At 38.9% G+C, this 16,761-nt stretch overlaps 1 protein-coding gene across 3 annotated transcripts in view; it reads left to right on the plus strand.

Moving 5' to 3' along the window:
* Window positions 1-16,761, plus strand: part of LOC122798752 (hyaluronidase-1-like) — a 519,492-nt gene that overhangs the window by 42,106 nt on the left and 460,625 nt on the right. Inside the window, exon 1 of one of the 3 annotated variants that reach the window (XM_044067866.1) lies at window positions 7,774-7,827. The exons of the other annotated variants lie outside the window; for them this stretch is intronic. The gene's annotated coding sequence lies outside the window, so the exon portion shown is untranslated. Of the gene's footprint in view, window positions 1-7,773; window positions 7,828-16,761 lie in introns of those variants that run through there. 3 annotated transcript variants of the gene reach the window in all.

The following is a 16,761-nucleotide window of genomic DNA, read 5'->3' on the forward strand; positions in this document are numbered from 1 at the left end:
GTTCTCTAAGGGACCTGTTGGTTTTGCCAACATAAAATGAAAAACAGTAGGTACAGTGTGCAATATAAACAATGTTTCTGGTGTTACAGTCACTATTCTGATTTAATGTCCAAAGGTGACCTGAAACAGGATGCCTATAGTAGTGAGATTCATCTACATATTGGCATTGTGCACATCTGCCACATTTATTCGTTGTTTCAAAACCTGACCTTTCTTGAAGCCCCGGGCCTTTACTGTTGCATAGCAGCCTTTTCAGACTCAACATATTGCTGAAAACAAAGGATGGAGTATGGCCCACTAATCTGGTAATGCTCTCATTGGCGGTAAGAATATTCCAGTGCTTGTTGATTAAAGTTCGTAGCATGTTACAGCCTATTCCATAAGGCATAACAAAGCCAATAAAACTATTGGCAATGGAATCTGGAGGTCTTCTACTTTCACCACCCAACAAGTATGGTTTTGCTCTATTCTGTCTGAGATATTGCATTTCTGTATATACTTTCTGGATTTCTTCTTCAGAATAAGCTCGTGCCAGAAGGCCATCACTTAGCTCATTCAACCCTTGCTGATAGTCGACATTCGTAGTGGAAAGCCTAGATATTCTCATAGCTTGTCCCTTTATGATGTTCTGAAAAATATGTGGAGGGTGCATGCTGTCTCTGTGAAGAAAAGAAGGCTTATAGCAGGGTTTCCGATGTATCTTCGTATTAATGCTATTGCCTTGCTTGTAAATGGTTACATCCAGAAAGTCAATGGACTCAATACTAAAATTCATGGTAAATTTTAAAAAAGAACTGCTGGAATTCAGCTTATTATGGAATACATGTAATTGATCAACAGTACCTCCCCATAAAAATAGCAAGTCGTCCACAAACCTTTTATAAAATAATATATAAGGTTCGTTAATGATGTGTGCTTCTTCAAAGGTCGCCATGACCAAGTTGGCATAGCTGTTGGCACAGCTAGTGCCCATGGCGACCCCTTTTACTTGCTTATAACAGGTATTCCCAAATAGAAAGATGTTGTGATTTAGAACAATCTCCATTAACCGAGATAGAAACTCTATCTTGTTCTGATCTTAGATTCAGTTCAATATATTTATTTAGGTTGCTTTGTAGATTTGTTAACAGATTTTCATATACACAGACTATAGTTATTTTATATGCATTTTAAATAATTTTTGGTTTATTATAATTTTTAATTTTTAGTTGTATATTCTATAGTTTATCTGTATACATGTCAGGGTATGTTTTTGTGTTTCATGGACACACCCACACTTAGGATTTACATTGTCTATTTCTTCCCCCCCCCCCCCCTCCATAATGGTTTTATATCAGCATTTTGAACATGCAGTTGGTTCTGCCGCTAATATGGACGTTGCTTTTTTGCATGTGTCTTGTACATTATTCGAATTTGACCTTTTGGATTTGTATATGAGAAGAGCTATTTCGATGTGCTTTGTCGCATAGACATTATGTTAGCTTGAGTATGTTATTCGTAAGAAGTTTTAATCTAAGTGTGATCTGTATAACACGTTGGCTTCGTAACAATGGTGTTATGTGTTGTTAAAATGAAGTTTCTTTGAGTCCTATTTGTATTTATAACATTGCTATTATGAATTATTTGATTTTATATTATCATCTGATTTTATTATTGCACTGTCACTTTAAATGCTTTAGCACAGCATACCAGGAAGTTAGTAGGAGTGACTTCCTCCAATGTATTTTTTAAAAATTGGAGCTCTTACAGAGCATTGTTGTTTGTCTGATGAAGCGGCTCTGTATTGCCGTGAAAGCGCTCACACATGAATAAAGAAGGTTGAACCGAATGGTTTTTCTTTTACTGATGCTGGATTTGTACAAGGAAGCAGTCTGCTAACAGTTTATATGGTATAACAGAGTTTAAGGAACCGAATGGTGTTTGTCTCTTATGGAGATTGGATGTGTGTAAGGAAGCAGCTCGCCTAGAAGTATTCATGGTTTGATAGTGGACTACAGCCTAAACACAAGGTACACTGAGGTTGGTCTAAACAGACTGTTGCAGCTACTATATCTATCTTTATTCCGACAAGTGGTTGGTAATGAGCTTGTAGCCTTTGATGTACGAAAGTGCTTTGGCAGGACTTTGTAAGCACTTCATCTTTGCCTGGATTGGTACACACATTTATTCTTGGAACGCGCACTACCACGGCTCGTCATTTTGTGGATTCTACATATATATATATATATATATATATATATATATATATATGTATATGTATATATATATATATATATATATGTATATATGCATATATATATATATATATATATATATATATATATATATATATATATATATATATATATATATATATGCATATATATATATATATATATATGTATATATATGTATATAGGTTTGTGTCAGCAGTTATGGATATAAGTAATTAATTCATAACTGCATTAATATCATTAAAGACTGGTAAGCCATATGTGTGTAAATGATGCCATCTGACTAATGTCATTCAGTCAAACAAATTTGCCACTGGAACTAGGCATGCAGTGCATACGGTTTCTTATATGAAATATGCTTTCTGAATGTGCTTCTTGCAAAAGCTGTTAGAATGTAAAAGGCATAATGCCACCAAGACCTCTCAGCTGTCCATAATTTTGCAGAACAACCCTCATTTTGCCTCAAATTTTTGTCATGCCCCCCTTGTAAAAGTTTGATTTTTCTGGTAAAACACTTATGACTATAGTCAGTAGTTAATGACAGAAATTAGACTTAATTACTTCTTATTACTGAGATAATGCATGTTGATACAACACTTGCTGTTCAGTTAATGTTTTAAAGCAAATTAGAGTCATTAAAAATATCCCTGATTTTAGCCCCTTGTTCCCTCATTTCTTTTGGCTTTATTCAAAATTCTTAAGCAAAGAAGTTGAGAGGTATGATTTTTAGGAATGACAGACCTTAATTAGCCTTTCCTGCCAAAGGCTAAAGGAATTGTTTTGTAGTAGACAAAGGTGAGTTCAGACTGTATGACATTTATTGGCTCCAGTATACGTACTTGAAGTGAAAATGCGCGAGTATCAATAGTCCATAGAAAGATGAATTGCATAATGCCAAATGTTGTTTACTATACTGGTGCGGTTTCTAAGTGTACATAATGATTTATTTGTTTAGGGAGTTATCCCTTCTTTTACTTGGTATAACCGTGAAGTTGGGTATATAAAAGTTTTGAGGGGTATGGGGCTTACCCCCCCACACACACATTAGAGGGTGCAGGCTGGCTTGCCCACTTCCAAAAACAACTAACGATATGTTTTTCACCCTTTGGGCATTTTTTTGTCCTTTCTGAACATCGGTTTTCAGGAAGTTGGTGTTTCATAGTAGAAGCACATTTGCTAGTTTGTTATTTTAGTGCTCCTCTTAAAAATGGGTATGGCTTTTTTAATAAATGGAAACTGTAATGGCTTTTTATTGTATTTATTTACTATTTGATATGTGAGGTAGTGGCTCTATTCTAAGTGGACTCATCCCAAAGGATATAATTCAGCCTCATCCCAAAAGTGTACGACAGTGAATGATATACAAATTAATAAAGTAAATGTGGATACCAAAATAAAACAGAGTAACAGTAGCAGTTTGCATGAAAAAGGTGTGGAAAAAATGTTTTTTTTCAAAACAAACAAACAAAAATAAAGAGCTACAGTTAACATAAGAGAGAACAATAAAAGCAGTCCTATATACAATTGTAGCAGTCACATATATAGTCATAGTAGCTAATGTGTTAGGCAATAAATATCAGCAAAATAATATTTATAATATTGATGTTTGTAACACTAGAATTGTTTACAGTGCACAATATTTTGTACTGTAACTTTTGACTATGTTGTGTTTAGGAGGTGGGAAACGACATGGAAGATTCACTTCGTTTTTTGAAGGGTAATGATGCTATATTACCACAGAATAAATTGAATATAATGTTTGTTTAATTTTCAAAGAAGGATGTCCACCATGCAATATTTGATTCAAAAAGTTTGCTGGTATAAGTAAAATCAGAGACAGAAAGCTTAGAAGTGGGAAAGTGAAAATGGGTGTCTACATGTCTACATTTTCATTGTGTTAAAGGGATTTTTAGCCAGGTGAGACATAATATGCACTTTGTATATGTAAATGTGTTTTAGTTTAAATAATCTTCTTTTTTTTTTCAGTTTAGTAAGCTTCAAGCCAAATTAAAATATAGTCTCATTATGACCTCATATCAAATTAAAAATTTGATTTTTTTCTTTTGCTTTGTATCATGCTTGCTTGTTTGTTTTGACTGTTTTGTTGCAGTTAATGAGAAACTATTTAAATGAAAACAATATAACTGAATTCACAATGTTGAAAGCTCATTAAATTGATAAAGATGTCATCAAAAGACAAATTCGGTGCAAATATACAAAAGGTGTGTATGCAGCTAGTCAAAGTAGTTCTGCTGTAACCTAACCATAACCATAAATCTAGCTGTAAAGCTGACTGTTAAACAGGTAATACATCTGAGAATGTTACCTCAAATCCCCAGAACAGGTGATACATCTGAGAAAGTTACCTCAAATCCTCTAGTATGCCAGCACCTCTGCCAACTCCCTGGGCATAGTTATTATCTCCTGACTTTGCCCTCTAATAGGTTGTTGGTGCCTAATTGCACAACAACAGGAGTGCACCACGCCATATATTGCCGACTATTGTCATCTCATTATGTTTTACTAAGACTATGCCCTAACACTGGATTCACTACAGTGTCATCTCTTCTGTATGCCCTGTCATGACAGCTAATCTCCTTAGTTACTGAGTCTGCAGCCATCAAAACCCTCTTACCTGCTCCGTACAGGCTCCCCCTCACTTCCTGCTCCATGTTTCTGTTTATCCTACTGAAGACTTTCCTCCAGCTGCACCACCACATTCCTTCTCACCTTGCCTCCCAATTTGTAGGCATGAAAAAGGAAAGAGGTCCTTGAAAAGTAGTTACAGCCAGCTAAAAATTTGGACGTCTAATTAAATGTAAATGTGAAATAACACATAACTCTTCCCATATCTAAGAAGGAATGTGAGACACTACTCAGAAAAAAAAATGTTTAAAAAGCAGAAGTAACAAAGACGATGGAAAATGTAAGTATATAACAAAGAGACAGTGGAAATATATAGATTTAATAAACTGGATTACAAAATTCTACCACACAAGGTAATTTATTTTTGCTTCAGAAAAAGAGAGATGTGTGTTCTCTTTCTTTAAATTATTGTTGCCAGTAGAATATTAGTCATGTAGTTTGGTTCTGTGAGTACTAGATAGCTTCAAATATCACATGCCATGAGGAAGATTCAGAAAATTTTGTGAAGATTTAAATCAAGCCTGAGAATATGGTCATAACTCCAGAAATAAGGACAACCTGTGCAGCAGTAAATGAAGCCTGAAAATAGGAATATTCCTCCAAAATGGGGACAGCTGAGAGATCTGCTTCTGAATAATTCTGGTAATTCCCCCCTTCCTGTACTACACCTGAGTCATTTTCTACCCTCTTGTGCTCTTTCCAAAATCCTTATCTACTTTTTTAATTCTTGACTTCCTTCCCTCCTATTCCTTTTTGTGTGTCATCCTGCTGCGTTCCCCCTACTTCCTTCTGATGACTCTGTGTACGTTGCTTCTGCCTCCCCCTTCATTACTTGTCACAGTTCTTTGCCCTTTGTTCCTCCACCTTATTTTTTTCTCTTCATTATCTCTTTTCCTGGCTGCACATCTTACATTCTGTCCAACTTCTAGTCCACTCCAGCTACTTGCCCGAACTGCTCTCACAAACTCTGCTCATGTCCTCCTTTTCACTGTTAGTCTCCTGAAACAGAACTGCAGAAAACATAACTACCTTTATAGATTCATCGAGTTTACAAGGCACAACCAGTTCATGGACCTTAATCACCTTGCCAGTATCCACCCTCATAGGGTGCCGCTTGCCTTCAGTAGTGAAAACAAGATCCTGCCTAGGATAAATTTAGGGGTGTCCATCCAATCATTAAGGTTCGCCATAAAAGTATTACATTTAACAGAAGGTTATTACATAGATGAGGAAGTTTTGAGTAATAATACATCTGTAACTGAGCTGTGTCTTATTGCTTCATTGATGGAGATTCATGTCCTTTGTCCTAGTGTTTGCAGAGCCTTTTGTTTTGTGAATGTATAGGAGATCAAGGAGTGTTGGATCCTTAAAGTAGCACAAAATGATAGACGCAAGCCATTGCACAGGAATCTGTAAGAAGCATAGTATATGGATAGAGCTTTAATCATGTCCTCTGAGGGTCTTTAGGCTGGTAATCATTTTAATTAGGAACTTTAGGGGTGTGTCGACCTGTGTAATGTTTGTGGATAGATAGACAGTAAAAGGGGCTTTATATTCTACAGTTAGTTTGATAAGGCAGACCTTAAAGGAATGATAACTTCTTTTGACCTAGATGAAATACCTTTATCTGATAGGGTTACATGTAACTGACAGCTGTGGCCACATGGTGGTCAAAGGATCAGGACTTTTCTATGAAGATACAAAGATCTCTGACAACTCTATCAGTCTGGAATGGGGTGCTGTCTATGACAGTGCAACACTTTTTGTTTTACATTTAATTTAAGCTAATTTCTAATACAGCCTTTTTTTCCGAAGTTTAGCCACTACTGTAGTAATATAGTATCAGATGCTAATCAAATTGTAATGCCCAGTTTGCAGTCATGAGCAAATTTAGTTTAATAAGTTTTTGGCCTGCTTGTGGTGAGGAAGCTTTCCTCAGACCCTTTTCAGTGTGCATGCCCACAACACACTTCGTCTGCCTGTATCATTGCAGCTCGGTCCCCCCAGCAACTGCATCGTTCCAAATAAAACCACTGCTATGGTCTGGTTTCTCCCTACAGTTATTGCAAACCAAAAATAATACTTTTTAGTAAGGATACCCACCAGACAAGTCTGCATAACACACTTGGTCTGCCTGTATCATCGCAGCTCGTATTCTCTCCCCTCAGCAACTGCAACTTTGCCAAATAAAACCACTGCTATGGTGTGGTTTCTCCCTGCAGTTATTGCAAGCCAAGAATAACACTTTTTAATAAGGATATCCACCAGATACGTCTGCATAGGTGACTGGATGTTTACAGTTCTTATTATCAGCAAATTTGGTCCTTTAATAGTTATATTTTAAATATTGTGACTGAATGTTTACATTTCTTGTTATAGCAAATTTGGTACTTTAAGTAGTTATTTTTTAAACATTGTTTTGGCCTGTGTGCACATCGCAAGCCCCCCCCCCCCCAGTCAACTATAGCCTTGTCTCTTGCCTCTAGGTGGCGCAACTAGCAATATACATGCTGTATCTTGTCCCAAATAAATCTGCTTCCCCTTTAGAATTCCTTTAAAATAAGGCCAGTACCATTTACTTTGTGTATTTTGTCCCCAGAAAGATTTGCCTTCCTTTGTTGATTTACTTACACACCAAGGCCATAAAAGTAGTGTTTCTGCAACTATCTGCTTATACTCCTACCTTTCTGCATTAACTTACCTTACAGCTCCAAGGCTTCCACTTCTCATACTGATTGTTTTTCTTTGCACTCTTCTGTGAGGGGGCAGGACACCCCTCTACCTGCTTTTTATGGTTCTACCTTCCCCCATTTTGTATCTCCCTCCTCTAACTCCCCCCTCCCCCATGCACATTAACTAGTCTATATTAGTGGGTCTTCTTGAGTGGTGCCATTTTGAAATAGTTATTTTTGGCCTGCTCGTGGTGAGGAAGCTCTCTCCAGCCCCTTTTCAGTGTGCACGCCCACCAGTAAGTGCCTGCAATTGTTTAAGCAATTCTCAAGTACTTGTTGTGCACCTGGGTCAATAGGTATTTTTATGCTTTCCAAGTGACGTACTTCGCTAACTTTGTGTAGTCTAGGGAACTAACCGACTGCTTTTACTACAGAAACTGTTTGCTGTTATATATGCTGTTATGCTTACAATGGTCGAAGGGACTAACTGAAGCAGCGACTGCATTTACTACATCAACTATTTGATGTTAAATATACTGTTATACTTATAATGGATTCTGGCTAGAGACTTGTGTAATGTAATGCTCCTTAATTGGTTTTGACTGTTTTGTGTACTTGCCTACAGTATCCTTTCCCTAGTTATTTGTAGAAGCTACAATTGCACATATTCAGTTTACTAAAGCAGTGTTTTAAGTTGCCAGAGCTGGAAATGCTTGTTCCCTGATGGCAGCTGGCAAGCTTTTTCAGCCTCTATTGATCAGTGCTACTCTGTATTACTTAATATTACAGTCCTGCATAAGTGTGTGTTCTGTGTTATCTTCAAATGTGTTCTAACCAATTATTGCCTACTGCAGTGTTATTTTGAGAAATGCTGACTGCATAAGTATGTGTTTCACTGTTACTATTATATGATTTCTGCCTATCTAATCCACTACAAGTCCTGAGTTCAGCAGTGTGTACATTACGATCTGTTGAACTAATAATCAACCCAAAGAAAAATATTTCCATAATAGCCACTAACATACCTCCCAACAATACTTCCACTGCAACTGAGGAACTCATAGCCTGGACAGCCTCAACCTACACCCACAAAACTATTATCACAGGTGACTTCAACTTAGATTGGAAGACTTGTACTGGTGATGACTCTTCCACCTTCATAAATCTACATGGTTTCTCCTAAACAATCCAGTTTCCCACTCGAATAGATAAACATAGAAAAAGGGAATCTATCTTAGACTGGTCACTTATTAACAGTACCACCCACAACTATCTCTCCAGATGCCTTCCAAATAATTTAAGTGACCATAGACCTAACTACTTAATCTGTCATCAGCTGAACCCTCCCAGAACCATAGTTTAAAAATCTTACTAAATACCAAAAACTTCTCCAACAAAGCATTCTTAGACATGCTCAGTAAATGCAACTGGACACCACTCCATCATCTGTAACTCGACCAGGCTATAACATACTTCAGTAACACATTTCTAGCCATTCTAAATAGCTTAGGACCAACTTGTACATGTGTTAAAAATAAGAGATTGCCCTGGATATGAAAAGAAACTATGAGACTTCAAAAACTATGGGAAAAAAACCTGGTTTCAGTACCAGAAAACAAAAGACAAAACTCTGTTAGTATACCAGCAGCTCCACAATAAAAAAAAAAAAGAACTCAAACTAGACAAAAAAATATTATACATCTGTGCAAAACAAATATGAAAACAATCCCAAAAAGTTCTGTCAGGCAATTAACTCACTCCTCCACCCAGTTAAAGCCACAACCCGAGATCCAACAACCAATAACCAAAGTGTGAGTATTGCCTCACAGATTCAACACCTACTTTATAAACACCATCATCTCCTTAGTTACAGAGAACAATTCCACCTCACCATCTCTTCCACCTAATGTGGAAACTAACAGCAACTCTTTTGACCTCAAACCTGTCCAAGCTAACTCCATAAGAACAATGCTGAAGAAAATGAAAGCTTTTTCCTTAGCAGCTGACCAACTCCCCAATGAGTACCTCAAACTTTTAGCCGATGCCATAGGTCTGCCTATCTCCATTCTGGTAAATAGGTCTATAGCAGAACAATATGTCCCAAAAGTATGGAAAATTTCCTATATCACCCCACTACATAAAGTAGGAACATCAACAGAATTAAACAATTACAGACCCATAGCCATCTTTTCCCCCTGTGTCAAAATTCTGGAAATATATATACATGCTCAATTACTACAATATCTGCTAACTCACAACCTTATCTCTCCCTCCCAACACGGTTACAGACTAAAACACAGCAACACCACAGCCCTAATTAATTTCATTAACCCCATCAACCAACTCAGAAATTCAAACCAGCAAGCAGCATCAATGTTCTTAGACATGTCAAAAGCGTTCTACACTGTCTCCCATCAGAAACTCCTTAATACTCTTGCCTCACTAAACCTATTAAAGACTTCCCTGTCCTGGTTCCTAAACTAACTTTTTGACAGACAGCAAGCAGTACGATGGAAATCTGAACTCTCACCACTTCTGTCTGTCTCAGCCGGAGTCCCCCAAGGATCCATACTAGGGCCCCTTCATTTCACCATCTTCTCTAATGATCTAGCCTTGTCAACAACACACACTAAAGTAGTTCAGTATGCATACGATTCACCTTTAATCTGCTCAGCAGATACCTTCCCAGACTTCCAAATTGTAGCCCAACAAGCTTTTAATGGTATCGAAACATATCTAAGCAAATCACAACTAATCCTCAACCTCAAAAAGACACAGTTAATGCTGTTTACGAGTAGCAAACAATCACTGACCCCCCCCCCTTCTTCATTCTCTCAGCAAATAACACAGTCATCCAACTAGTTGAGCATAAAAAACTCATTGGCGTGACAATCGACAGAAAGCTCAGATTTGACAAACACATAGCCATCACTATTAAGAAAGTTCATGTCAAACTTGGCTCACTGTACAGAAACAAGCCATTCCTCACTAATATCTGGCTAGCCCTATCCAGAACTTTCCTCCTCTCTACACTCCTTTATGCTTTCCCCCCCTTTACCACAGTAAAAAGATCAGACTTAACCAAATTGAAAACTTGCTTCAACAAAATAGCCTGCTTTGCAGCCAGCCTTCCCCACCAAACCCACCATTGTATTACTCTACATGAATTAAATTGGCTTGAGCTACTTAACATTCTCCATCTCTGCCAACTTAAATTCAGACACAGTGTCATCTTCTATCCTGACAATTGCCCATCCCTCAAGGAACTTGTTCCCTGCTCATGCCCACAAAGTCTAAGATCTGCAGACAGCAACTTTCTCACAGTAAACAAAGCTAACAACACTAATGGTGAAGCCATATTCTCAAATCAAATAGTAAAATTATGGAACTCTCTACCCCACACCCTCCCAAACACAACTGAATCTATCAGTTTCAAACAACTACTATTAAAACATCTATCCAGAACTGGCATTGCTTCTGCACCAAATGGAAATCTCATTTGTTCATAACTATTATTTAATATGTACACAGTACTAATTTTATTTTCCTCACAGTGATCCTTACTGAAATGCTTGTGTTTTTCTTTTTGAACCTGCATCTTCTAGAAAACTCTATTGAATACTTCTTTGTAACTAGATGATGTATATTCTGCATCTTACTATATGTGTACTATTGTATTATCTAATTATTGTATTTTGCTTATATTTCTGTGGAGCTTTTCTCCCCAGGTCTCCACTGAAAATGGGCTTCTGGCCTAGTCAGACTTTCCTAGTAAACAAATGAATGTAAATAAATAAATGATAGTTAGTCATATGCATGTGTTAGTAGTTTGGAGACATGAGAAGTAGATGCTGAACAGAAAGGGTCCCAGTACTGAGCACTACAGAGCACCACTAGTTACCGTTTTACTTTCTGAATTCTCTCTGTCAGCCAGTCTGTGATCCATCTTATAATATAAGGGTCATCATTTAGACTTTTACATTTATTTACATTTCCAGCATGAGGAAGAGTGTCAAAGGCCTTGGGCAGATCCAGTTATGCTATGCAGTCTGCATGGCTGCTCTGTATATTTTCAGTGACTTTCTTGAAAAAGTTTACTAAATTACATGCACACAAGTTCGCCTTTGACAAAACCACATTGTTAAAGCTCTAGACCAGTTATTTTTATGTTTATGAATTCTAATATAATACATTCCATGGCTTTACATATTAATCTTATTAGGCTGATGGGATTATAGCTGCTGGGCTTTAAGTTGAGACTCCTTTATGGCACGGTGTAATGATAGCCATTTTGCATACCTCAGGAATAAACCTTGTGGCTGTGCTTTAAGTTGAACAGGGGTTTGGAGAGAGTGTGTTTGGTGTTGCTGAGTAAGTGAGTAGATATATTGTCAGGGTGTACATAGGTGGTATTTTTAACTTTGGAGAGTGCACCTAGGACACATTCCAAAATAATCTTGGCAGAAGGGTCAAGGGAATTTGTGAAACTTTGGTGACTGTTTTTTGGTGTGAAGCTGGGACTAAATTTATCTGTGAGTATATGAGCAACATCTTTAGGGTCAGAATGGGTGATGCTGTTGTGGTTTCATTCAGAATGTTGCTGTGTGTTATTTCTTAATCATCTGAATTCATGTTGTACTTTAATCATTCTGTCAGATTTTTGGTAATCTTTTCGACAGACTCTTTAATGTTTAATCCATCATGTTAAAACAAAATATTTGCATATGGACACATCCCTGAATTGTAGGGATCGTCTCTGACATACAGCAACAGGCTGTAGAGCTACCAATTCACAAAAGACTGACCACATCAGAACTAAACAATTCTAGTCCAATCAGCCTGACTAGTATGTATAATCAATGTAAGAATCATAATGTAGCTTAAGCAAAACAAAGAGAAATTAAAAGAAATATGCCTCCTGTATCAGTTTGCATGGAGCAGTACAGGTTAATTAAGGGGAGATCTTACCTTACCATATTGCTGTAGCTTCTGCTTGTATTTGCTAGTAGTTTATTTGGGTCTCCTATATTCAGGGCACTGTAATTGCTGGGTGTAGCTATTTCAGTGATTAATGATATTTTTGTCCATTTTTCTTTGACTACTGTATTTTTTTCTAATTTCTTAACTGCTGGTATTGGATAGTCCAGTATGATCATAACTTCATTTTCAGTTATTCCTTGTGGTTCTTGTTTATAATGTTTCTCAGCTACCACCATTTTGTAGTGTTTGCACAATTCTCGGTCCAAAAATTTTGCCACATGGCTGTGCCTTTCAGTATACAGACCCTCAACCACTAACATATTGTACCCAGCAACAAGAAGTGCAACTGATTTTTGTTCTACACTATAGAACCTGCATTGTTCTGTATCACCTATTTTTTCTATAGACTTTGTAAACTAGTGTGTATGTAGTCTGCCTGTCGTTATTAACATTTCATCTTTCAGTTTAAATTCACCTCTCCCCCAACCTTTTATGTGTCAAGTGATGATCAACTTGTGGTTAGGAGTTTTCCATACACACCACTATAATTGTGAGCTTTCCGGTTTTCCTTCCTTCCGGTTTGTTTATATTCTTTCCACCTGATTTTTGAGTACTTCTGGTTTGATTTCCATTCCCACTCATTTCCAAAATGCTTATGCTAATCTGTGGAAATGTGTCATGTTACACTTATTGTCTTAACTGTTTAGAAATTTCACAATGTTTGGATCTGATGACGTCTGCAAATATGCACTCCCACAATTGCAGACCTATACATATAGCCAAGTTTGAATAGATATGTGCCTTCTTCTGATGGAGGGATATATAATCTTGCTATGAACTGTTTTTCGTATATTATTTGATAAGCATGAAGCAGTTTCTTGTTTTTTTGTCCAACTGATCCAGTGATTTTTATAGCCAGTCAATCACACCAAAGCTGTAAGTTAGAACAGGAAGAGCAATCTGATTTATAGGTTGAACTTTATTCCTAAATGTCAGGCAGGTTTTAATATTAAAGTTAGTCATGTGAGGTATTCCTTTCCAAGTTTTATTCTCATGACATGCTCGACAAGCCACGGTGCTTCGCACCTGTCACCCCTGGGCTTTCGGATACTGGCAAAGGCTCTTGCTACCCCCATAGTGCCTTTTTTAGGCAAGGCTCAAAAGACAAACCCACCTCCATAGGTATCACAAGGGATAAGAAACTAAGAGTAATGCTATTCAATGCCAGAAGTCTAAACCTCAAGATGCATGCACTCGAAACTCTCCTTAGCATGGAGAACATCGATATCTGTGCAGTAACGGAAACCTGGTTCAGGGCTCCCGAGAGCACCCCAGCACTACCAGGTTATACCTCATACCATGCTTTTCGGCCCCAAATCTTGGACCGAACCAGAAAAGGAGGGGGAGTATCAATATTTGTCAAAGATACCCACACCTCCAGGTTGGTGGCACAGCATGAAGCATCAGAGACTATCCATGTGCAACTAACAGTGGGTAAAACTGCCTTCCAGTTTATAGCCTGCTACAGACCACCCTCCCAAACCCAGGAACCCCACTCGGCCTTCCTGAGAACACTGGAAAATATGAAGGTCTCTCCAAACACCATTATATTGGGCGACTTCAACTACCCAAACATAGACTGGGAGCATTACTCTAGCTCCAACACCCTAGCTCAAAGGTTCCTAGAATTTATAAACTCAAATGCTATGGAACAACTTGTTACCACTCCCACAAGAGGGGAAAACATACTGGACCTGATCATCACCAACATGGGGACTCCATGCTCCAGACCAGAAGTGTATCCCTCACTGGTAAGATCAGACCATAAACTAATCTCACTGGATATTCACATCCCGACCCCACCCCCTGCCCAGAAAACCACAGTGAAAAACTTCTCTAAAGCAAATTTCACACTCCTCAAAACCGAGGTGGAGTCCTTCAAAGCCCCCAGGCCTGTGGAAAATACGGCCCAGACCGCAGAATCCTTTATAAACGCATTCTATGAACACCTTCAGGAATGCATGGATCATGCAATCCCAAATAAAACCAAGACCCAATCCCCCAAAGGCAGACGTCCTGTCTGGTGGACCCCAGCCATAAACAAACTATACAATAGAAGGAGGAAGCTACTACATGATAGAGCAAAATCCCAAAAAGGGAAGGCATCTCTGATCAGTGTTAGCAAAAAACTACGGGCACTCATAAAATCGTGTAAGGCCAGCTTCGAGAGAAAAATTGCACAGGACACTAAGGATAATCACAAGGCTTTCTTTAGTTATGTTAGGAACCTGGGGGGAATTCCCAGATATGCTCAGAATTAGTCCAAAATGACAAAAAATACACCGAACCCACAGACATTGCCAACATCCTAGCTGACAGGTTCAGCGCAACCCCCCCCCCCCACCAAAAGGGCAAATATCTATCCCAGCAGAGTGCTGCCCCCCTGACATCTCAGATGCTCAGGTAAGAGCTGCCCTCTCCAAAGCAAAAAACACAGCATCAATGGGACCAGAGGGTGTCCCGGGCTGCGTCCTACATGAACTCCAAGAAGAGCTAAACTCAAACATAAAACTACTGTTCAATCTCAGCCTTACCACAGGATATGTACCCAAAGAGTGGCGTACAGCAACAGTGGTCCCTCTCCACAAAGGTGGTGCCTCAACGGATCCTGGAAACTATCGCCCCATAAGCCTGGCTAGCTTGGTCTGCAAAGCTATGGAAAGGATCATCATGGACCTCATAAAAAAAGATATTGGAGACCTACAGACACTGGATCCTACCCAGTTCGGCTTTGTTAAGGGCAGATCCTGCCTCTTAAACCTGGTCGATTTCTTTGAAACAGTCACCAAGGCCATTGACGAGGGGAAGGTGGTCCACACAGCCTACCTGGACCTCGCAAAAGCCTTCGATACAATACCCCACTCGGGCATTATAGATAAGCTCACCAGCTTAAATATAAACCCCTATACCACTAGATGGGTTGCAAACTGGCTCAAGGACAGAACCCACATGGTTAGAATTGCTGGAGCCATGTCAGACTCCAAACCAGTTACAAGTGGCATCCCACAAGGCTCAGTCCTGGGACCTCTCTTGTTCGGTATATATTTCTTGGAGGTACAGGCCAACACAGAAGGACTGTGGCTGACCAAGCTCGCAGATGACTGCAAACTGGGCGCTATAACTGACTCTCCAGCCAACACATGCATCCTCCAAAAGGGCCTCATAGAAACATACAACTGGTGCCAGAGCCATGGCCTCAAGCTAAATGCCAAAAAGTGTATAGTCATCCCCTTTGACAAAAACAAAGTGCCCACAAATTACCACATAGGTGGTAATCCATTAAGTACGGAAGAAGTAATTAGGGACCTGGGGACCCAAGTTGATAGCAATCTCTCATTTGACAACCACGTGGCCATAGTGGTCAGAAAAACATTTTATATAGCCCACCTAATCATGAAGGGATTCACATCTAGATCAGGGGAGGTCATCGTGCCTCTTTACTCATCCCTCATCAGGCCCATAATTGAGTACAATGCCCCTTTTGGGATGTACCTTACCAGACACCTGCAGCAACTGGAAAGACCCCAAAAGTACCTCACCAAGAGGATCAAAGGGCTCAGACAGATGCCATATGCTGCCCGGTTAAAGAAACTCCAGCTCTACTCAGTGGCATACCGCCTGCTCAGAGGTGATCAGTGCCTGATGTATAAAGCCATGTCCAACCCGGAATTAATGGACATGCTGCACCTCAGAAAATCCAAATCCCATCGAGCTACACGCTCGAGAGACTTGAACCTCAGCACTGAAATAAATAGGACATGCTGGAGAGACAGATTCATAACCCAGGGGCTCCCTTCACTCTGGAATAAAATCCCAGTCCAGGTTAGGCAGAGTCCCTCATTGACTCTCTTCAAGAGGAGTCTTGATGAGTGGATGGGGGTTCGTAGGTTTACCCCGGGTATCACTTCTGTGTCACTGTTAGACATAGGCACAGTATACTAACCTCGAAAAAGGGCATAGCAAAATTAATTTAAAATGGGTGGCGAAAGCCAAACACACTCTGGCTAGGCTTATAAATGCCCTAAGGCAGATAGCCTAGTATGAACCTATTTATTTATTGACATTTGATTAATGGGAACGTCCAAATAGGTAGAAGCCTATTTTCAGCAGAGGCCAAGGAGAAAAGCTCCAAATGATTACAAAACATTTTAAGAACAATATTTTACCATCTTTAAAAATAAAATAAAAAC

Source organism: Protopterus annectens, chromosome 1.part0 (assembly GCF_019279795.1).
Source record: "Protopterus annectens isolate FY-2018-M chromosome 1.part0, PAN1.0, whole genome shotgun sequence".
Classification (NCBI taxonomy): Eukaryota; Metazoa; Chordata; order Ceratodontiformes; family Protopteridae; genus Protopterus; species Protopterus annectens.